Source organism: Oenanthe melanoleuca, chromosome 2 (genome assembly GCF_029582105.1).
Source record: "Oenanthe melanoleuca isolate GR-GAL-2019-014 chromosome 2, OMel1.0, whole genome shotgun sequence".
Taxonomy (NCBI): domain Eukaryota; kingdom Metazoa; phylum Chordata; class Aves; order Passeriformes; family Muscicapidae; genus Oenanthe; species Oenanthe melanoleuca.
The window spans coordinates 144,021,369-144,043,759 of NC_079335.1; the positions used below are offsets into that span (position 1 = coordinate 144,021,369).

Here is a 22,391-nt window from a genome sequence, read left to right on the forward strand (position 1 = left end):
CAAAACCCATCAAGAGATCACTTCTTGCTCTTGCCTGGCAGTGAGGGCTTTCATACAGCAGATTTTGGCACCTGCCCTGCAGAGCAGGTGCTCATATCATCCAGGGAGCATTTCATGCCACAGGAGATGCAGAGAAAGGTGTCTGGGAACTGTGTGACCCCACAGCAACTGAGATCTGAACCCAGCTCTCACCCTCCTCAACCACTCCACCACCTTGTGATAGTCAAACAGCAGCAGAGATGAAATGCCATCCCCAAATGTTTGTCCCCAGAAAACCTCTGCATACCTGTGGGATTTTCTGAGGAGGAGCACAAAGCCCATAGGAATGCTGACATGTGGTTTGTGCCAGGTTTGTCTATCAGGCAGTCCCCAGTTGGCTCAGAACACGTGAGAAATATTTTAGTGAAATAAATGTGGTTTTTCTGTGGACCCTAAAAGTAAGAGGGACATAGGAGAGCTCTAAGGCTCCTTTCCCACCTGCTTTTCTGCAGCAAACAGCAGACCTGCAATTAATTTTTGGTGAGGAGGAGCTGTAGCCAAAGCAGATCTGCCAAGCCCAGGTGCTGCTGGGCAGAGGTTTCAGCATCACAGGCTTGGATTTACGTGCTGACATCTCCTCCAGACCCACCCCCAGCTCCAGCCTTCAGCTGAGGAGCTCACAATCTCTAAGTAATTAGTTCCTTTTCTTTACCCTGAGACAGCATCACTCCTGTACAGTTTGCAAACTAAGTATAGGAATGATTTCACCCACCATTCTCAGCTATGTTGATGGGAGAGAAGGTCTGGCAGACAGCAGCTTTATGCTGCTGCTCAGGGCAGGAAGTAAGAAAGGATATTATATCAAACAGAAGGCATGGGAGAATTTCAGGTTAGATGGAGCATACTTAGTCACAGAAGAATTGGGTCAGTGCTCTGGGACTGTGTTCACTTCCTGCAGGAACCCTAGCACAGCCCAAAATAGTAGCAGTTAGGTAAAAGCCAAATATCTTCCCATTTTTCTCCCCACAGCAAATACTAATGCTTACGTCATTAAAGGAGAAGCATAAATAGAACAAGCCTGGGGCTGTGATTTGCAAAGTTCTTGATCTGTGGATGAACCATCAGCTTTTCTTATAGCTCACTATTACCCACTTGTGCCATCAAACTTTGCACTCAAGATGCTGTCAGGATGAAATAGGCTTTCATATCCACCCAACATTTACACCAGTCAGCTAACAATCAGAGCACCCATCTATAGGTTTTATGTGTGGTGTGGTTTTTGTCTCACTGACTGGGACAGCAGGCACCAAAAAAAGTGTCCTGGTGGGAGTTTTGGACAGTGTTTTGGAAAAGGAGGGAGAGTTTGGCTCTGTGGGTACAAGATGTGCCACCCTGTTGTCTCAGGCACACAGAGCTGTTTAATTTCACTGTACAGAGCCAAAACAGCCACTGCTCCCCACCGTGCCCTCTCCAGAGGTGTTCACTCCTCTCCAGAAACTGGCAGCCAGCACCTGTACAACACCTGAAACTCTGCACAGAGCCAGACACCTCTGCCCATCCTTCCACCAGCCTTTGGAAATGCTTCCAAGAGCAACCCAAGCTGGCAGAATCCAGGGGCAGGCCCTCAGCACACCCATCAGCAGAGAGCTGTGGAAATCTGTGGAAACAGCCTGGACACACATGAGGATCCTTATATTGTCCAGGGACAGCCTAGAATTGAAATCCCCCTAGCAGGATTCATGGGCCACCAAACACATTCAGGAAAGGAGAGATGCTTGGAAGAATTACTGCTTTCAGCAGTAATTGGTGTGTGCAGAATCAATTCCCATTAAAACCAGTTGGTTTTAAAGGAGCTGCTTGTCACTTTAGTGCCTTATAATACTTGAACCTCAAGTCCTGGGGTCCTGTGCCTGGTTCCCAAGGTAAACACATGTGATTTATTTCAGAAAGGCATCTGCAGCACAGGAATTCATGACATACATCCCTGATGGGCAGCAGCCAACTTTTCAAATGTGCCAAGTTGCCAGAATTTTATTAAAAGCTGTAAAGAGTTAGAGGGAAGGTGCAGAGAAAAGCACCCTCCTTCCCAAAGCCAGGTGGCTTAGGCTCGACTCACGCTGCTTCCCGAATGGATGAGGCAAGCTGGAGTCAGAGGTTCCTTCCAGCAACAGCTCAGTCCCCCTGGATGTGTCTCTGTAAGCTGCACAAATATTCTGGGCAGGGGGAGGGAGAGAGAAAAGAGTGAAACCTATTCAATTACATCAAGATCACGACTGGCCCTAGTAAAATCATTTATGGAGTGAGGGAACCCGGAGCGGTTTGGGCTGGGGCCATCTGCAGTTATTTGGGATATACAGAATCGGTTTCTATGGATTTTATTAACAGGTCACGCGATTGCATACGAGGATGTGAGATCTGAATCTCTCACAAGGGGTCCCTGGTTGGGGTTTCTATTGCCTTTATAGGCAATGGCTCAAACTTTCTTGCAGCAGTACTCCTTAAAAACTTGAGGGGAATGGGGCTGCTTTTAGGGTCCAGCCCCATTTTTTTTTTCTCCCCCACCAAAATCTTGAATTTACTTTGTTCCTCTTCCTCTCCACAACACATTTACTAAATGGGGAAGCAAGGAAATAATCAGAGAAATATTCTTACTTACTTTTTCCATTGTCTGCATGAATTTTCTCTTTCCCACCAGTCTGAGGGATATCTGGTACATAACTCAGCTCCCACTTCCATCTGTTTTTCAGCCTCTGGTTGGCCCTTTTTAGGGATAATTTTGCTTCTATGCCATTGTTGGCTCCTTCCATACAGAGAGTCCAAAGGAACTTGGACACACAACAGAGATTTGGGACAGTGGGTGTAGATCAGAACAGCCCAGAGCCTTCTCTACCTTTCCAGGGAGCTGCCCAGGGAGCCCTGAGCTGTTCCGGAGAGCAAGCTGTGACTCAGGAACAGTCTAAAGCTCTTTGGTTTTAACTATAGCTCAATTTTACTTTAATTGCCCCAAAGAGGCAAACCCAAACCAAGTTATCAGAGCAACTGCTTCACATCCCAGCTGTGTGGAGAAAGCTGGGCCCTGCAGAAGGCAGCAAGGTACCACCATCTTCACCAGCATCCTGATGAAGCCTCATCCCAGAATCAAGGGGTTTCATCCGTTTTCACCATCTCCTGATTTTTTATGTCAGCCCTAGGTAGGACAGTTTGCATCCAGCCCTGTTTTTCCAGAAGGTATCAGAACCTCAGCTGAAGAGCAGAGGTCACATTCCGTCCTTCTGGAAAGCACAGCCGGGGATGTCCCACGGTGTCTCACCGGGGCTGATGTGACCTGCGGGAGCACGGGAAACTGCGCCTGGACCGAGCGGGGCTGCGGGACGGGGCACGATCCGGGAGCTGCCCTGGGATTCGGAACCGCCCCGGGTGTCCGAGCCCACCGGGGATCGGAACCGCCCCAGGGGTTGGAGCTGCCCCGGGATTCGAAACCGCCCCGTGGTCAGAGCTCACCTCGAGTCTCACCGGGGCTAATCCCACCTGCAGGGCCAGGGATGCACCACCGGGACCGAGCGGGGCTGCGGGACGGGGCATCCTCCGGGATGCGGAACCGCCCGGGGGGCAAAACTGCACCCGGATCGGAACCAAACTGGGGTCCGGAGCTGCCCCGGGGTTCGGAACCACGCCGGATTTCGGAGCCACCGTGGGGCTCGGAGTTGCCCCAGGGTTCCGGAGCTGTGCCGGGGCTCGGTGTCGCCCCGCTGGTCGGTGTCGCCCCGGGGATTGGTGTCACCCCAGGGTTCCGGAGCTGCCCCGGGGCTCGGTGTCGCCCCGCTGGTCGGTGTCGCCCCGGGGATTGGTGTCACCCCAGGGTTCCGGAGCTGCCCCGGGGCTCGGTGTCGCCCCCCGGAGGCGGTGCCCGGCCCGGCGCGGCCCCATCCCCGCTCGGTCGGCGGCTGGCGGGGCCGGTCCGCCCCCGGCCCCATCCCTGTGCCATTGGTCCGCGGCCGCTCCGCGCGTCACCGCTTCCTCCCGCTTTTGTGCGCCGGCCCAGCCCAGCTCCGGCCGAGCCGAGCCGAGCTGAGCTGAACCGAGCTGAGCTGAGCTGAGCTGAGCTTTTCGGAGCCGCGCCAGGCGCTGGGACCCGAGGTGGTGACACCAGCCCCGGGTGGCCGCGCATGTCCCTCCGCGGGTGACCCCGGTAAGTCCGTCCTCAACCCCCCTTTCCGCGGGCGCTGGGTCCTTGCCTCCGTGAATAGTTTCGTTCTTTTAATTATTCTGCTGTCTGCAGAGGTGACCGAGAGTTTTGCAGCCGGCTCTGGCTTCCGTGGCTTTTTCTTCCTTCCTTTCTAGTCTGGCAAGTGGGAGCTTGTCCCTGCGGGTATTTTTGGGGGGCCGCGGGGGGGAAGCGCGGGGTCCCCAGATGCGCTGCCCAGAAGCAGGGCTCCGTGTCCGTGCGAGCCATTGAAGGACTGCCCTTACCCGGGGCTCCCCGCACACCCCTGCCCTGTGCTGCTGCTCTCGGGTCGCTGTTTTCCCCAGGTTGTTGCCTGTGGCTTGTCCCAGCTGCAGGGATTAGACTCCAGTCCCCGTTTTGGGATGCATTGGCGTCTGGAGCCAGCGGATTCTGGATGCGGTCGCTTGGCTCCGGGTCCCTGGAAAGCATCCAGGGAGGTGCGGGGGTACGTCGCCATCCCTCGCTCTCCTGCAGAGCTCTCTGGATGGGATGAGCGCGGCAGGAAGCTCTGCTGGGCACGGACCCGGAGCCCTGCGCGGGTCCCCGCGTGGTGCGAGGAAAGCTGGGTTCGCACCTGCACCGATCGAGCGCTGCGCGGGGCAGAGCCGCGGCTCGGGAGGATGCTCGGGAAGGATTTGTGATCAGCACCGAACCTCTGCCCTCCGCGGCTGTGCGGGAGCAGCGGAGAGAGGTGGGAGCCGCGGACCAGCTGGGCAGGTCGGCACGGTGGCCAAGTGCAGCTCTCGCTGGCCCTGGCGCAGCTCGGAGAGAGGTTCTCCCTCGGCTGCTGCTTTTATCCTCCTCTTCAATCTCTGTCTTGTAATCCAGTAGTTTTTGGGAGTGGACCCACTCCCGGTTCGGGAATGGGTCTTGCATGTGTTGCTGGTGCATGAACCAAAACCACGGGGCTCGTTTGGGATTTGTGCAGGGTTTAAGTGATTCCAGGGATTTCCAGGGTCAAGCTCTTTCACTTCTTTGGTGAGAGTGAATGGCTGGGGGGGGATTTCTTTCTGTGACACCTTCTGGATTTATTTCCAGTCTGGTATGTGCAGTTTGACGTAGTTCTGTGCAGGGTTTGTGCATGGAGTGCAGCTCTTGGAAGCAGCTCCTCAGGTGTGTGTGAGATCAGTTGCATTTGGGGCTTTGCTCTACCTGTGTCAGATGGTCCAACTTCCAGAACCCCTAATTTGACAGTAATTATAAATAGGGTTTTCAAGGTTTCTCGGAGCAGACCTCCACAGCTGGGCACAGCCTTTGCCCTGGGAAGGTTTTGCAGCTTGTAAAAGCTCCTCTGTTGAGGCAGGACGTGAGGCTGGATGAGCTGCCAGCCTGGTGGGATGTGGATGTAAAGGACCTTTTATACCTTCCTCGTGTGAACGGGTTTTGGTGCCGCAATTTTTTCCATGGGTCCTTAATCTCCACCAGAAACCCACAGCTCTGCCCTGTCGACGTGTGCTGATGGGCAATGCATTTATTTTTTTGGAGCCTGTCAGAGGGAAGTGTGCTGAGGCAGAGAGATGTGGTCTGGATTTTCACCCAGACGAAGCGACTCCGGCGCGGGAAGCCAGCGAGCCCGCGGCCAGAGGAGCGGCTCCATCCCGTCCAGAACGTTCCTGCTGCTTGTGATGCTCCGTGACTTTATCCTGCAGCCTGGACTCGATGCTGTGTGAATTTTCCCGTTGGGAAGACGCTCCCACGGTGTGTCTGGCTCCCTGGCAGAGCCGTGGGATGGAGTGTGCTGCTGCAGCATGGAAAGTGTTGTGCTTCCAGCCCTGCTCTCCCCAGATGGACGTGGGAACGAGAGCGAGGGCTGGCAGGATCTTCTGTGCTGCTGGATCTGGCCCTGCTGCCGGAGACCTGCTGGTCGAGGCTAGAGGGAAGTGAGTCAGGGTTTGCTGTTAGAAGGGATATCTTTTATTAGACTGCTCAGGGAAGGCAGGCTGGCTTTGGAGTGCACAAGCCTGTCTACATGTAGAAGAAAGGAGGGAGTGATTGCTCGGAGTCTGCCTTGGCTCTCCAGACTGAGGGAATCAGAAAAGACAGAAAAAAAAGATTCAACTACAGTTCAACCTGTGCAGTTCATCTGGCCAGAGGAATCACACTTCATCCCCCTGCAGATCTCTGGACTCCTTAGATCCTGAGATGCATCCCACGTGCCAGCCCTTCACAGGAGGTGGCTGAGCCCTTTCCAGTTGTGGGAGACAGGGATGCTGCTCACTGATGCCTGACAGCAGCAGGAGGCTGCTGGGCTCAGTCCCTTCCACTCCCCTCTTTGCACAGAGCACAGGCCAAGCACAGTGTGCAAGAAATGTGCAGAATGTCAGCTGTGCACTGGGGAGATGGAAAATGCAGTGTGGAGCCATAAGGAGTGGAATATGGATTTAAACTTTTTTTGGTTTTTATTATTTTCCCAGACGGGGGGAAAGCTATAGATAGTCCATTGATACTGAAACTGGCAGGTTGACCCTCAATCCTCAGGTTTATTTTATTTAAGCTCCAAAAGGGGAAATGGGTCACCAGGTGTTTTTGATGAGTCCCTCCAAGGAGCAGGTCCTCTTTCCCACAGGCCAGGGCACTTCAGCATTTCTTTCTACCACCTTTTCTGCCTTTGCTGAGTGCAGTGTGAGATGCAGAGGTGGTGAATGTCATCCCAGTTGTGCCTGAATCACACTGTCTCTGTAGGCTGGCATATCCCACATGGCATGAGCCTTTATCTGATGTGGTCAGTGCTGTGGTGAGCATCAGACAGGCAAGATGAGGGGTTTTCTGTCTGTGAAGGTGCAGGTGAGCACGCAGGAGTGTGGATATGTGGGCATTTTTGTTTGTTTTGTTGTGTCCCTATTGTTCTGATCTGGTCTAGCCAAGTAATCTTCTTGTTAGTCATTAAAATGCTGCTGGTGCCCAAATCAAAAGGGTGGTCAGGCATTGGATCAGGCTTCCCAGGGAAGTGGTGGAATCACCATGCCTGGAAGTGTTCAAAAACAGAGTAAATGTGGCATTGGGGATGTGGTTTAGTGGTGGACTTGACAGTGCTGAGTTAATAATTGTACTCAATGATGTCAGAGGTCTTTTCCAGCCTTAGTGATACTATGATCCAATCAGTCTGTCTCAGTTCATCTTTAATGACACAAGAAAGTAAAAGCTAAGACCTTTAAAATTCAATGCCTTGCTCCTCAAAGGCCCTGGGGAGCTGTTCCCTGCAGCAGACCTGTTGCACAGGCACAGGGAGCACAGGCAGTAGGGCTGCAGGCAGGGGGTACCTGGCTCCCTGCTTTGTTTTGGCACTGGGGATGTTGCTCCAGGAGCCACAGGGCTTGGGGTCAGGCTGAGACCAGGATGGGAGAAGCAGCATTAGCCTGGTCCTTGATGGGGACCCCTGCAGCTCTACATCCCTGTCTCTGTGACCAGGGCTGGGGACACACCATTGCATGTCATTGCTGTGTCTGGTCTCAGGTGCCAGCTTCTGGTCCCAGGGCACTTAGAATGTCTGTGAAGAGAAACCCACAAGATTTTACCTGGGCTTTCTGAAGCTTTTAGAGGTCCAAGGTGAAAGATATACCTGTACCCTCTAAAACAGGGGGTTCAACTCCCAAATGCATTCCCCAAGCACTTTTTTTCTATGCTGGAAGATCCTAATATAAATGTCAGTGGAGACAAAGTGGCTCAGAATTTAATGGGAACCTGTGGTTGGTTTTGCTCTCCTGAGTTAAACCCCAGCCTGGCCACCATTTTATGCAGGACTAACTGTGACTTCTGTGAGAACTGCTCTGATTTTCTTCTCTCCACTCTGGGGAATGATTCAGTGCAGCCCAGGGAGAAGGAGCAGTGAAGCAGGGTGGAGCTGAGGCAGGGCTTGGCTCGGCAGCTGCTGGGACAAAGTCCTGCTGGCACAGCGTGCCGTGCCCAGCAGCTCGGGCAGATCCTGGAAGGAGCTGGCCGAGCTCCTGCCTGGGCTGCTGTGTAAACACCATGTGTTCAGGCCAGGTCCTGGGGGGCAGGAGGATGGTCAGGTGTTCAGGTAGTGATTAAACACCAAATTGCTCGAAAAAACCAGCCCTGGGTGGGTGGGTTAGAGGTGCTCTGCAATACTCATGTGGCCAGGGACTTGTGTGCTAAAGGGACAGAAAGTCCTCTGACTGATAGCAGGGTGATTCACATGGAGAAAAAGACTTTGTACAGTTGCTTTGGGAAAATAATTTGTGAGATAAGAAGACTTTGTGATGGAGGTAGGAACGCCTTGCATCCATCAGTGCTGCAGGGTGTGTGTGGCCCTGCAAGGCTTGGAGTGCTCCTGTCTTGGCATGGTTGTGTTTGTCTTGTCCACGTGCAGGTGTGTCCTGCACAGTGGCTTTCAGGTGCTCCCAAATCCCCAAGGGAATATTGGAAACTTTGCACATGACTGCCCTTAGCACAGATATTGTGTGCAAGAGTGAACCCTGTGTTGAACTGGTGCAGAGGGTCAGAGGAAGATGCTGCTGCTTTGGCACATCTGGTGAGGTCTGTCCTTGTTGGGGTTGTCCTTGTCCTGCAGTCCTGGAGTAGTCAGGCAGCTGGTCTGGATGATCATTGTAGATCCCTTTCAGTTGAACTATTCCATTCAATGGATATGCACAGAAGTCCATTGTGATGAGGATGGTGAATTACTCAGATTGCTTAGTACTCTTGTGCTGCAGCCTCTTGTTTTTGGGGCTTTTGTACTGAGCAGAGGTCATATCATCACAGTCTAGTTGTGAGCTGGAAATAGTGCAGTGCCATCCATGGTAAATTAGAGCCTAGAAGAATTTAGCAGATCCTTAATCTCTTCCCAGTGGACTGTCTGCACCATTTACTCTGCAAGGTGGCAACAGGGATGCTGTATCCCAAGCCATGAGCATCCTGCAGAAGGGTGGTGGACACAGGGTGATGAGCACATCAGGCTCTCACCGGCTCTTAATATCAGCAATATCTTGCCAGATACAAATTTAAAGGTTGGGGCATCCCCTGCATAGGGCAGTGATTTGCTAAGGAAGGGTTGTTTGGGTCAATGTGGGAGAATGGGTTGTGAGAGAATAGAGATGGTGCTGTGGGCAGCCTTGCCCCGATGAGTTACAGCTGTGCTAATTACCAAAGAGTGGAAACAGCCTTGCCCTTAATAGGTTGCAGCTGTGTCCAATTAGGATGTGTGTTAAGAAGGCTGGGCTGGCTGCTTGTGCAAGAAAAGAAGAGAGAAGAAGGGAGAGAGAAGGAGTTGGTGTTGTGCTGATGTCCATGGAATTTTGCAGAGAAAAGGGCTGATGCTTGTCACTATCTTCAATGTTAGTCATTTGAGACTGCTATCAATCAGGGGAGAAGTATGAAAGTTTTCCTGTTGGATGATAAATGGCTGGTGCCATCTTTGGTGTCAGCTGTGTGTTCACAGTCAGGTTGAATGGCTTGGGGAGGTGTGAGGGTAAGGACTGTTACCACAGGTGATGGAGGTGGACAGCAGAACAGGTGGGAGTGCATGCAGAGAAACTCCCTGTTAAATACCTTATTCCTTTTAGCCTCTCTCCTCTTCCTCTCTGTCACTACCTGGGGAGTGCCCTGGGGGAATCTGTCCCCCTTCTGCAGGGTCAGTGCAGTGTCATTGCCAGGGCAGCTGATAACTGTGTTATCTACAGCTGGGTGATGCAGAGGGGGCTGATGATTGTCTGATCTACAGAGGGGTGAGCACCCTGAAGTCACTCTGCTGTGGGAGTATGTGGCTGGAGGGAGGTGTGTGGGCTGGGTAAGTGATGAATAACCAGTACCTTGAAATCAGAGGTTTGGGCTTCCTTTTGTTGAGACTGATCTGTGCATTGGTGTAATGTGGAGCAGGGCTTGTTTGATGAAGCATCCTTTAATTAAGATACCAGGCTGGCCAAGCTCCTGGAGAGCTTTCCTTTCTGATGGAAAGTGTTCATACTGCAGCCTCAATGCCTTCTGTTTGCCTTTCAGCACAAAACTACAGCACTGGTCCCTCTATTGGAATCCTTCTGCTCTTAGAGAGTGGCTTTTGGGAAACCTCAGCACCTGGTGGTTAATAAACCACTGGTTTGCTGCTCCTTGGTCTTAGTCCCTCGGTGCTGGTGCTAACAGAATACCAAGAGTCATTAAAGAAATATGCAAGATATTCCAGTTATTTCTCTTTGGATGGTGCTGGTAGCAAGTAAAAGAGATAAACAGATTGTGTTGAGCTGTGCTTAGCTTATTGCATCACTGGTTATACTGAAAGGGTCAAGGTCCAGCTCTGGATGTTGTTGCAGGATGCATTTGAGCTGCTCCTGAGCTCTGCTGTGCTGTGCCAGAGGGAAAATGTTTGGGAAAGGCATCATTTTAGTGATCTCTGTGTGTTCCTTGTGAGTGGTGTCTGTGGCTGAAGTGTCTTAGTGGAGTTCACCATGGGACAAGTCCTGTCAGGTTAATTTCTTGGCTTTGCACTGGGAAACTCTGCCCTTGGCTCCTGTTAAACCCCTGAGCTGCTCTTGCTGTGGCAGTGGCAGCCAAGGGAAGCCCTGCTGACATCTGCTGGGATGGGACTGTCAGATCAGCCTGGATGTGGTGCTACACAGCACAGAGTGGTGCTCTGTCCCACTCCTGTCCTCAGTTTTCTGCTAGGATGGCTCCTGGTGGCTTGGCTGGATGAATCTGGTGTCCTAAACTGAGATCTGCTCACTCCTCTTGTGACATGGCTGAAATGAGGGATTTGAGGAACCATGCCTGTTCTTGCTTATTTTTGTTTGGATTGGGGGTGTTTACTGAGAAGCTGAAATGTTAAAGACATGCACAACGCACCTGGTGATGACACGAGAAAGAGAGAAAATGTTGGTTTAATCATTCCAATATTTCAGCAACTTCACCTCCAGCATTACAGGTGTGAATAAAACCTGGTGTGAGCCTGGTTGGCTGTGAGGGCTGAGGATGTGTTTTCATAGTTGGCTTTTGGATTCAGCACAAAAGGTACTGAAGATGGTAGCATCCCCATCTCTGGATGGGAATGAGCTTGTTCTAGTCTTGGTCTGTGTCCAGGAAATCCTGTTCTGGAGAGTTTCCCTTTCAGGAGCCCAGTGGGGCTGTCCCAGGGAGGTGGTGTGGCACACTGAGCTTGGATGGGATGGAGCAAGGCTGCCTGTACCTGGTTCATCATCACTTGGGAAGCTGATTTGCCTTTCACACCTGGTGCTGCCAGAGAGGAGCAGTTTGGTGTCTGACCCCTGTGGGAGCTGCCCAGGCAGCAGTGGCTGTGTGGCTGCTGTGGGAGTCACCAGGAGGTGATGAAGGTGGGAAATGTGTGTGGAAGAGCATGGAATGTGTTGAACAGGATCTCCCCTTGGTGCATGGGGATCCTACCACCTCCCTGCCCTGCCTTGGGCTGGATTTCCAAACCCTTGGACAGGTATGGGTGGGGGGCTCTAGGCTGCATCTCAGGACATCACCACCTTCATGGCCATGTTCAGGAGTGTCACCATGGAGTGGTGCCCCTGCAGCAGTGTCTCCAGCCCACAGAGGGTTCCTGCTGTTCCCTCTCCCCTTGCTGCCTGTAGCAGGTATCTCTGAGTGGGGAGCACTGGTAACCCCTGCAGCAGCACCATGGGGGAGGCTGTGCTGAATGCTTTCATGGGACGCAATTTATGGCATCTCCCATAAAACCTCCTGCAAGGTACCTTGCTGCACAGCTCTATTTTGGGGCTGCCTCTGACGTTATCTGTCAAGACAGGAGCTGCTCTTTGGCTTACTGCTGAAAGTCTGGCTGGGGATGGATGACCACTTGCTTACCTAGCATTACCAAAGCAACGAGTTGTTGCTTTCCATGACTCATGAAAATGCACTGTAGGCTCTCTTAAGAATGGCTGAGATCATTTTTTGGCTGGCTTTGGGCATCTGGTTTCCTTAGCAAATAGCAGTGGGGGTGGAGGGAGGGGGATTTCCAAATTCGTTTCTTTGTATGTGTGATCTGGTTTCTAGAGCTTGGCACAGAAAGCACTTACTTCGTTTTAAAAAGGGGATTAAAAAAAGGACCCCTAACTTCCATGTCTTTAGTTTTTGTACCATGTTTCATTTAGTCATAGTTTGGTGTAAAAAGGGGAAAGGTGCTAATAATATTACAGAGTTGTATGCTATGTTTCTCCTCTTAAATAAGCAGGGATAGAAGCATTGAGTGGTGTTTTCCTTTTAGAAAGGAAATCTTTCTGGAAAAGGAGGTATAAAGGAAATTCTGTGAACAAAACTGTAATTTAATCTTTTTTTTTTTTTCTTTTTTTTTTTTTTTTTTGGGGGACCATGTTTGCTCAAATAGGGGCAGCAGAGCAGAGTGTTAGCAAGAGTTGTTTTAGTGTTTGGTTAGTCTGACTATTATTTTAAAAATATTTATTTGTAGTCCTTTTGTTTTTTTTTCCTGTGTGGTCCAAAGGCAGCAGCACAGACATCCTTGAGAACTGAGTGCAGTGAGATAAGCATTAACCAGAAGAGAGTGAGAGCTGCAGAGGGCAGGAGGTCCCAGGTGCTCTGGCACCTCTGCAGCCAGGTTAAAGCAGCCTCTGTGGGATCCTTCCCAATTCCTGAGAGCAGGCAGAGAGCAGGGAGGGGAAATCCTGAGTTGGCAGGAGGTGATTGTTTGGATAGGGAGATTTGGGTTTGGTGTGCCATCCTTTGCAGGGCTGGGAGGAGCAAAGGTTTGGTGTGTTCCACACTGTGCACACCCCAATGCAGAGCTCAGGATTTGGGAGCTGTGAACCAGCCCCTAATGCTGGGCATGGGCTGGGCTGAGCTCTGCAGGCAGAGGATGGGGCTGGAGCTGCCCCAGGGCTGTGCTGGGAGCAGCAGGAGCACAGCAGCTCAATGGCCCGGCTCTTGGCCAGGGCTGAGAGGGAACAATGTGCCTGAACAGGTCTGTGCTCCCTTCCTGCCATCCTGGAGGTGAGATCATGCACAGACAGAGGCTTTGCCAGAGAGGTTTCCTTGCTGTGCCCTTGTGTGTGCCTGGTGAGCAGGAGGAGCTGCTGCTGCTGTCTCTGTGAGAAGCTGATGAAAAGCAAACCCTTGGAGCTCGAGGAATGGCACGGCTGAGCTCCAGGGAGGGTGATGGATGCCACCCCCAGGGCTTGGCTCACCCTGGGCTCCACAACTGCTCAGGCCCTTCATGATCTTCACCTCTGAATTTCTGTGCATCTTTGCTAGTTGGTTTGGGCAGAATGGGTAAGACCACTGATTTAACCAGAAGTGTAGTCTTTACCCTCTTTTTCCATGGATATAATGTATTCAATGCATAGCTTAGCACGCCACAGATCCAAGTCTTCTAAGTCTTAATTGTTTTGTTCCATGCAAAAAGCATGACCTGAGGTCTTCTCTTTGTGGTGCTTGTGAGTATTTGAGCATGTAGCCAAAGTTAATTTTTTTTGAAGTGGTGGGCAGGTGCAGCCCTGGTGCTTGTAGTGCCGTGGTGACACTGCCCCAAGCTCAGCAGGACATGGGATGAGCCCTGTGAAATCCAACACAGGCTTTTTCAGAAAGTCAAGTCCTAATTTATAGAATAATTTTTACCACCAGGTAATTTTCTGCTGGGCAAGATCCACCAGTAGCTGTGAATCTGGTGGTTTTGGTGAGCAGGGAATGCCAGCAGATGAGCTGGCATAGCTGAATTCCATGGTTTTACCCTGCTCAAAGCTGGATAAGAGAAGTGGAAATAAAATTGAGAAAAATGTTCTGCTGTATTATTTTTTTGACTGTTGTGCCTTGATACTGTCCCCCAGTGCATAATGTTCTTTTTTACTAGAAAAGCCAGTATCAGGGTACCCCAAAAGGGCTGCTTAGTTTCTAGGCAGGTGTTGCTATGAAAACTATTTTCCATCTTTAACTTGCAGATGGAAATGTTGAAGGAACCCACCTCTCCCCAAAATTAAGTCATTCCCTGTCCAGTCTAAGGTTCCCAGTGTGTAGTATTGGTGAAAAGGAATCCTGGATTGCATTCTTTCCTCCAAAAAATGCAGATTTATTTCTTTTAAAGTAGGTGCTTCTATTATTTCTTGTTTGGGCATTTCAGACACGACTTGCACTTCTTCAACTTTTGACATCTGCAAATAGTTCTTTTTAACAAAAAAAAGAGGAAGTGTGGATTCTGATGTAATCATGTGACTCCAGAAAACAAGGTTCTTATGAAAAACAGAAAATGTTGTGAGAATTTGCAGTGCTCAGGGTTATCCCATTGTTCAGCAGAAAATGAAGTAAAACCTTCTATTCCCAGCTCCCTTTCCAGAGATGCTGCCTTATCCCTTGGTGTCCATCTTGTTGCAAGGGATATTTAGGCTATTTGGCTTTTGGTGGTTTTTTTTGGTTTTTTTTTTTTTTTTTTCTGGTGGGGGATTCTTTTTTATTATTTATATGGTGAAATATTTTTCTCCTTGCATGATGAAATTTGCAGGTCTGTGGCCTTGAGGCTCTCAGGTGCTCTGAGTTGTGTGAGGATGGTCTCTTGTGGAAGCCTTGCACTCTTTAGGCGTTTTAAAACCAAGAGAGAGCCTTGCTGCTGTTGTGGCATGAATCAATGCCAGTGGAAATGGCCATGAAAACCTAAACAGCTGCATTGGAGCCTCTTCTCCCCAAACCCTTTGTTTCCTTGCATTTCCTTTTCTGGAGTGGTTAGGGTTTTTTGAGCTTTTTTCTGACATCTATCACAGGAGGCTTGGCCTGGTTGTTTGCTGTCTGTGCTCTTGCCAGCCTGCCTTCTGCAAAAGTAAAAAAAAGTGCCTTTCCATCTTGGAGCAGGAGGAGAGCTTGAAGAAGCACAAATAGGACAAAAATGAGGTTCCTGTGCTGCTTTTGGCTGTGGGACAGGAATTAGGGGACTTGCTTGGGTGCCTCAGAGCTCACTGAAGCTGAAAACCAGGCTAATGTGAGTCCTCTGTTGCTTAACTTTGCTTGGGTAAACCCTGTTAGCTTCTCTGGAATATTCAAAACCTGCCTGGGCGTGCAGCCTGCTCCAGGTGAGCCTCCTCCAGCAGTGGGGCTGGACTGGGAGATCTCCAGAGCTCCCTTCCCACCACAGCTGCTCTGGGATTCTGTGAACATCTGGAAAACAAGATGTCTCAGAGGGCAGCTCTCCCACCACGAGCAGGCGAGCGAGGCCAGCGTGTTTCTCTGCGACGTGGGGGATATTTGTCCTGTGACTAAGCAGAAAAGCTAAGAGATGGAAAAGGTCCTATTAGATCATCTCATCCACCTCCCTGCTGGCCAGCAGCTTTTCTCCCTGGTGTGTGTTTATGAGCAGGCTGCTGGGCAGGCAGGAGTGGTTTGTTCAGGGCACTGTGCAGGTGAGGGACTGCCTGCATGTGACTCAACCTGCACGTGCACACGTTGCTTGTAGCAAAACAGCAAAAAGAGAAAAGGGCCAAAAGCTCTCAACTTGCCATTCTTGGCATGTTTTGAGCTTTCCCCTTAATTTGCTGTCAGTTTGTGCAGGCATGAGCTTGTCTTTTTATAGCATTCTAGGAATAAGCTAATTTTACTTTATATTTATGATGGAGTAGGTGGCTTGAAAACTAATAATAATAAGGGGGAGGAAAAAATAGCAGCCTTTTGGAAAGGAGAGGTCAGCCAGCTGGACCTCTGCACAGCTGGCCATGCTCTAGGACAGCAGTGTGCAGAGGCTCCCAGAGGGGATGTCAGAGAGGTGCAGGTGGAAATGCTATTGCCATGACAAACAGAGCAGTGCTGCAGTGTCAGAGCCTGGGGACCATCAGCACTGCTTGGTTTGTTACTGCTTAGTAACCACAGCACATGGATTGGGTTTTGTTTTGCATTCCCAATTGCTGCTCAGAGCTCTTAGGTTGAGTGAGAATAAAGGGACAAATTGTGTCCTTACCTAGATCAGGGGAGAACTAGAGCATGTGCCCTGGTGGGGAATGGGAGCAGAATTTCCTACCCAGCCATGTGAACTGCCTTCTGCTACTGAGATTCTGCTGGTTTTTGCACTTATGATCGCTCTGCTGGCTCCAGAGGTGTCTCCTGGTCAGCAGCAGTGTGACATCAATATTTAGGGTTGAGGATTTGAACCATTCTGTGGTGCAGGCAGCCAGCCTTCCTCTGCACAGGTGACATCTTTTTGCTGGTGGTGGCACTTGGTTGGACACCAGGGGCTGTTCTGCAGGGTCTGATCCATTTCCTCACACCACAGTACATTCTGTGTGGGTTTTGGAGGTGTTATGGGATGCCTCCTGGCTGAGCAATTGCTCTGTGGCATGGGGAGAAGCTCTCCCAGACCCATGGAGGGTGTTTCATGGTACAGGCAGTGTCCCTGGCACCACTGGTCTTTCTCTTGGCTTGTCCTGTGGAAGTGACAGTATCACAGATGATGTTTTCCAGGAAAACTTCCAACACTTGTAAAGAGCTCTGACATGGGCTTTGCCTCCCTTCCCTCCACCAGACATCTTCTAGGGAGGAGGGAGCTGGAGCAGGGCACGGTGCACACAGGGAGCAAATCTGCCTTATTTAATTTAGAGAGAACTTGGCCTAAAGATGTAAAAAGGAATTGCAGGCACTGTCTGGACACCACCTCTCCTCATCAATTAGCAGCATTAAACTCTCAGCAGGGAGGATTAATTAGAAAACTGAGATTTTTCTATCATGACAGCCTTCTGGTTTCCATTGAAATGCAGCCGGAGGACTGGAAAAGCTTCTGTGTTTTGTTTTGATATGCAGGCATATGTTTCTTTCCATCCTGGAAATTAATTCTGTCTGTCTGTAACAGAGCTGTGGGAATCAATATTGAGCTGAACTGTATTTCTCCAGAGCTTTCTTCTAAAAGTAGCTGTCTGCTTCCCCACTGTGCCTAATAAGTGACCTGATTTTGGAGCTGCTGAGCAGCTGGTCTGCCAGATCAGAGGTGTTGTACAGCTGCCTTGATGGTGCAAGGCTGGTTCATGGTTTCTCAAGGGTGGTGGGCTTCTCTTTTCTGCAAGTCTCCAGGTCAGACTTCCTCTGAGCTGGACAAAATGCCCACAGTGACTTTCCATTGCTCCACACCAGGCTGGACATGGTAGGAGAGGATATTACTCATCCCACTGCCTCCCCTGCAGACTGCTCTTGGCCGTGGTGAGCTGTCATGCTCTCAGTCTCAAGTTCTGCAATGCCCTGAGCTGGGTTTAGTGGCAAGATGCGCCTTTTCCTCAGTGTCATCAACTCTTCTCCCCTCCACTGGTTTTGGGGATTAGAGTGAGTGCAGCCTCAGGAAGGTGCTGCCTGGCACTGGGGGAGCAGGTCACTCTTGGTGATGGCACAGCTTGGAGAAGTTGCCTTGCACTGCAGCAAGCAACAGCTGAGCTCAGGCTCTGCAGAAGCACAGCTTTGTGAAAACTGGGTGGAAAAGGGCTGGCAGGAGAGGCAGGGCAGAGCTGGGAGGCCCTGAGTGCTCTGAGCTTTGGGCAGTGTGAGTGCTCTGCAGGCTGTGAGGCTCTGTGCTCAGGCTGCTTCTGCACTGGTGATGGCTCATTTCTTACTGAGAAGGCAAGTGCACTTGAGTTCATGTGATACTGCAAGTCCAGAGGAGGAGGAGAACAAAGCCTCTGTGCAAGCTGCCCCACATGCTTGTTTCATAACCCAGCACCACCCCACTGATGGCAGCATGGTCCTGGGGCTGTGCAGAAGCTGCTCCTGCTGCCCAAAACCACAGCTGGCTTCTCATCTTTGCTTGCCACTAAGCACTCACTGAGCTCTGCTTTCTCCTGTCAGGTTTTATCTTTTCTGTCAGAGTCAGGATTAAATGCATGAGAGATGGATTTTCATGTTTGGACTCAGATGTTTATTAATTCTTATCTATGTTACAGTGAGTGCTACAGCACTTCTAGCTAACAAGCTAAAAATGGTGATCTATTTTGTGTTACGAGATCTTTTAAGGTCTAATTGTCCAGTTAAGAACTAACACCTAAGTTATTTTTGCTTTTGACCCAATGACCAAACACCCATGACCTGCAGTGTGGCATTTTCTATCCAATTAAAAAAGTACTACCTATACCCATGAAGAGGAAGGTGAAGAAAGAAAACCTTTATCTTGCCTTATACCTATTACTGTATTCTAAAACCCCAAATTCCAAGCCTTCACCATGTGATATTACGCACATCTATTCAAGCTACACAGCAGTGATTCTAGTTCTATCATTCAACTTTGGAAGCCTTCTCCAAGCCCTCAGATCAAAAGCAATGTTCTTTTGGGGGTCAGTGCCTGACAGCACTCCCAGTTTCCAGGGTTCCAACATCTCCCACTGGAGAAATCTCAAATCCAGAGTTGCAGAGTGGCAGGAGCAGGGAAAGGAGCTGTCCAGATTGGTGGTGGCTGTTGGGGTCCTGGTCTCCCTCTGTGCTCTGGAGGTTGTGCCTCTTGCCCACAGAGCAGGAGCAAATCAAGCAGGCAGCTGCTGAGAGAGCAGAGAGTGGTCAATTAGTCCTGAGCCCTTGGCTTCACAGTCAATCAGAAAGTTGTGCTGGGATCAATAAGATCCAGCCAGGCTGCAGGGATGAGGCTGTGGCTTGTTAAAGAGGAAGCTGTGCAGGGGATGGCTGTGAGGGACTATTGATTGTGGCAGGGTAAATGCTGGATTTCAGAGGCTGTGGGATGCTGGCTCTGGGATGTGCAGGTGTGTTACCCTCTGGGCTCTCAGGGGTGCTGCAAGGCAGAGAAAGGGGCTCAGAGATGTGGGAGGAGTGTGGAAGTTGGCCTGACCCTGCCATGGTGTCATGCCAAAGCCATGGGATGGATCTCCCTCCTTCCCAGTCCTGAGCTTGGTCACTTAGTGTTAAAATCCCTGTTGGATCAGCCATAAGGCTGATTATGTTTTTGATACTGTTAGATGTTGAAGCTACAGAGGCAGGGTTGGTTTCTGCCTGCCATTATCATCTGGGCATCCCAGTCCCTGGTGCAGATGGCAGCTCTCAGGCCAGGTTCTCCATGGCACAATATTGGCTTTGGTGTAAAGCTTCATGCATGGAGACTTTGTTTCTCATACCAGATGATTTTCTCCCAATTGCTTTGCCCATGAAAGATTTTCTTCTGAGACAAAGACTTTTCTGATGGCTTATTTTACCTGAAAATACTGTTTATCTTATTTACTATTTTACTATCTATTCCTTCTTTTTGGTTTCTGCTCTTTCTCCTTCCTTTTTTTTTTCCCAGAAAATTGGAAGAAAGAGGCCTGAAGCTTTACTTTTCCAAATACATGGTTTTGCTTTAATTTCCCTCCCACGAAATCTTTGGTTATTTGAGGAGAAAGATAAAAATAAGGCAATGAAAACCTGCAGGAGGAAGAAATGACAACATTCTTCTGCCTTGGTTTTTATATTATATGTAGAAATACCTTCCCTTTGCTGTGTTCACTTAGAGGGGGATGTTCATTGGAATCAGGGTTTCTGTAGGTGTAGCTGGCATCAGGGTTTCTCTCTGACTCATGAGTGCACAGAGAACTAGCTGAGGACAGGATTTTGTCCTGTGAAAGGGAAAATGATGCAGGACAGTGTTCTTCCCTAGCTGCAGATCTTCATCCTCACAGGCAGGGCTGTGTGTAAATAATCCTGGCTCAGCTTCATCTGGGGAGGTGAATGTTCAGGCTTGCAGGACATGAGGCTCCTTTAGACTTGGTCACTTCAGTGCCTGGTTTGAAAACTTGGATTTAGGCACAGTGAGACTGAGGGTGGGATTTGGGGTGTGATCAGGTGTCTGCAAATTGGTTCGTCTCCACCAGTTGCTGGGAAGGTTCCTCTGTAGAAAATGTGAGTTCAGTAGAGACACAATTCTGTGCTGTGCAGACCCTGATAGAAATAAAAACCCAAACAGGTGGGAGACGTGTTCTCTGGACACTTGCTCTGCTTGACTTTGTAAAATAGATTAATTCTGAGCTTTGCTGATACAAGAGCCCTTTCTAATCCTTTTGATTTGCTTCTTTGCTTTATTGTTACAGAAGCTTGAGATCTGTATGGAAAATCAAAGCTATTTAATGTGCCAGTGTACATTACTGATTACTGCACTGACTTCAGTAAAGGGAATATTACTGCAAAGCAAGAAAAGGGACTGAGAAAAATAGCAGTACCTAAAGGGACTACAAGAGAGCTGAAGAGGGACTTCTTACATGGAGTAATAGGACAAGGGGGAATGGTCTTAAACTGACAGAGGGGAGATTTAGATTGGATATTAGGAAAATCTTTCCTGTGAGGGTGATGAGCCCCTGGCACAGGATGCCCAGAGAAGCTGTGGCTGCCCCTGGATCCCTGGAAGTGTGCAAGGTCAGGCTGGACAGGGCTTGGAGCATCCTGGGCTAGTGGAAGGTGTCCCTGCCCATGACAGGGGATTGGAACCAGAAGATCTTTAAGATCCTTTCCTACCCAAACCACTCTGATAACTCACTGGAGTGTGCTGTCTGGAACATTTCATTTATAAAGTAATTTCTGAGAAGAGGATTTGTTTCAAGCTCTCAATGGCTTCTTTAAAGGGCTGTCAGAGATGCTGACAGCAGGACTCAGGTAGTTTCTAAACCTCTTATTCTCAGTACACATTGTGCTAGAAAAAGTAGGATGGCTCAGGAGATTTTGTTTTTTTCTCCAGAAGCAGTTGTTGAGTGCAGCTACCCTGGCTGGGTCCCTGACTGGAGGAATCCTCCACTGAGCACAATGGCTTTTAAACACACACCTCTTCTCCCAGAAATAAGTGTTGTGAGGAAGATTCTTAAGCAGTTTTGGGATGCCATGGCCAAAACTGGGGAGCAGAGGTCTCACTGATGGGTTCTGATACAGAATTGTTTGTTGGGTTTCATGGGCTGGCTCCTTCCATGAGCTGTGCTGGTCTGTGCATGTCACTTCCAGCTTAGCCTGATCAGGGGAGGTTTTGTTTTCCTCCTCCTGACTCATGAACTTTGTCCCTTGAGCTCTCTGGGGAGATACACCTGCAGACCTGGGCTGGTTGCACACTTGTCTGCAGAAAGTCCATCCCAGCTGCGTGCTCATAAACATGGAACCAGGGAATCATTTAGGCTGGAAAAGAACTCTTAACATCAGAGTCCAACCAGAACTACCAAGTCCATGACTAAACCATGTCCCTAAGTGCTACATCTACAAAGATGCACAGTCTTAAATTGCTATTTTTTTACTTCCATTGTGTGGTATATCCTTTGGATAACCTGGGTGGAAAATGCCATGAGGGCAGGGTCTTGTGTGTTTGGAGTGGCACCAAAATTTAGCTGTTCTTTTGTGTATCCCAGAACATGGATCCAAGTTCCAGGGTAGTTTTAAGTACAGCAGGTTGAATGTTCTGTAGTATCTAGAGAAAACTACAAGGATGATGTTGGGATGATCAGAGAAAATCTGTAATATTCCAACCAGTCTCCCTTTGATCCCTCTTTGCCAAGCCTGCAGGCTGCCTGAGCTATCAGCACACATACATTTGTGTTCTCACCATTAAAACAATCTCATTTGCTTTGCTGTTGTTTTTAACACTACCCCAGCTCTGGCCTCTGAAGCTTTTTGAAAATAACATTTACAATAATATTTTTAACAGTTCCGTAGTATACAAAACTCCAGTGCTCTGGCAGGACTCCCGGAAACTTGCTGAAAGTTAATGTGGTCAGCTCTTAAAAAGGAGAGATTTTTTCCACTTGACTCTTGCTTGTTAAACTCTCTGAGCCCAACATGTTCCCTGCTGCTTGAAAAAACAAGGAAAGTCCCAATTTTAGCAATGCTAGTTTGAGTAGCTTTCCAGCCGAGCCCTATTTCAGGGGCAACTGTGGCTTATTATTATTTTTTTTTTTTACAGTGGTGTGTCCCTACACCTTCAAACTGAAGTGCTAAGTGGTGCTCAGGCAGGAATAAGTGGGTGCTGCTTTCCCTGGAAGCCTGGGGATGATCAACTGCAGAGGGAGATGCTGCTTGCTTGTGCTGCAGTTGTGGCCAGACATGCTGGCTTGAAATCTGTGTTTTCTGGTGGGTGCTGAGCCTCTGTGGGGTAAGAACAACCTTTTTTGGGGTGGGTGAGACTGTAAATCCCATATATCAATACTAGACTGCAGGTGACTCCAGCTCTCAATGCTGGACTGCATTCTTCCTGCTTTCCTAAGCTTCATCCTACATAATTCCTCATGGTAAATCTCTTGGTTAATTTGTTTTGTCTTCCCTTTCATCCAGGAGAAAATCACACTTCTCCATCCTCTCCTCCCTTGCT

General features: G+C 49.6%; 1 protein-coding gene across 5 annotated transcripts in view; it reads left to right on the top strand.

The window, feature by feature from the left end:
- Positions 1–3,960: 3,960 nt before the first annotated feature.
- LOC130249972 (mitogen-activated protein kinase kinase kinase 3-like) overlaps positions 3,961–22,391 on the top strand; it is a 75,377-nt gene continuing 56,946 nt past the window's right edge. For 2 of the 5 annotated variants that reach the window (XM_056485162.1, XM_056485164.1), the window contains exon 1: positions 21,987–22,153. The gene's annotated coding sequence lies outside the window, so the exon portion shown is untranslated. Of the gene's footprint in view, positions 4,169–21,986; positions 22,154–22,391 lie in introns of those variants that run through there. The other 3 variants (XM_056485166.1, XM_056485161.1, XM_056485163.1) reach the window with 3 other exon arrangements.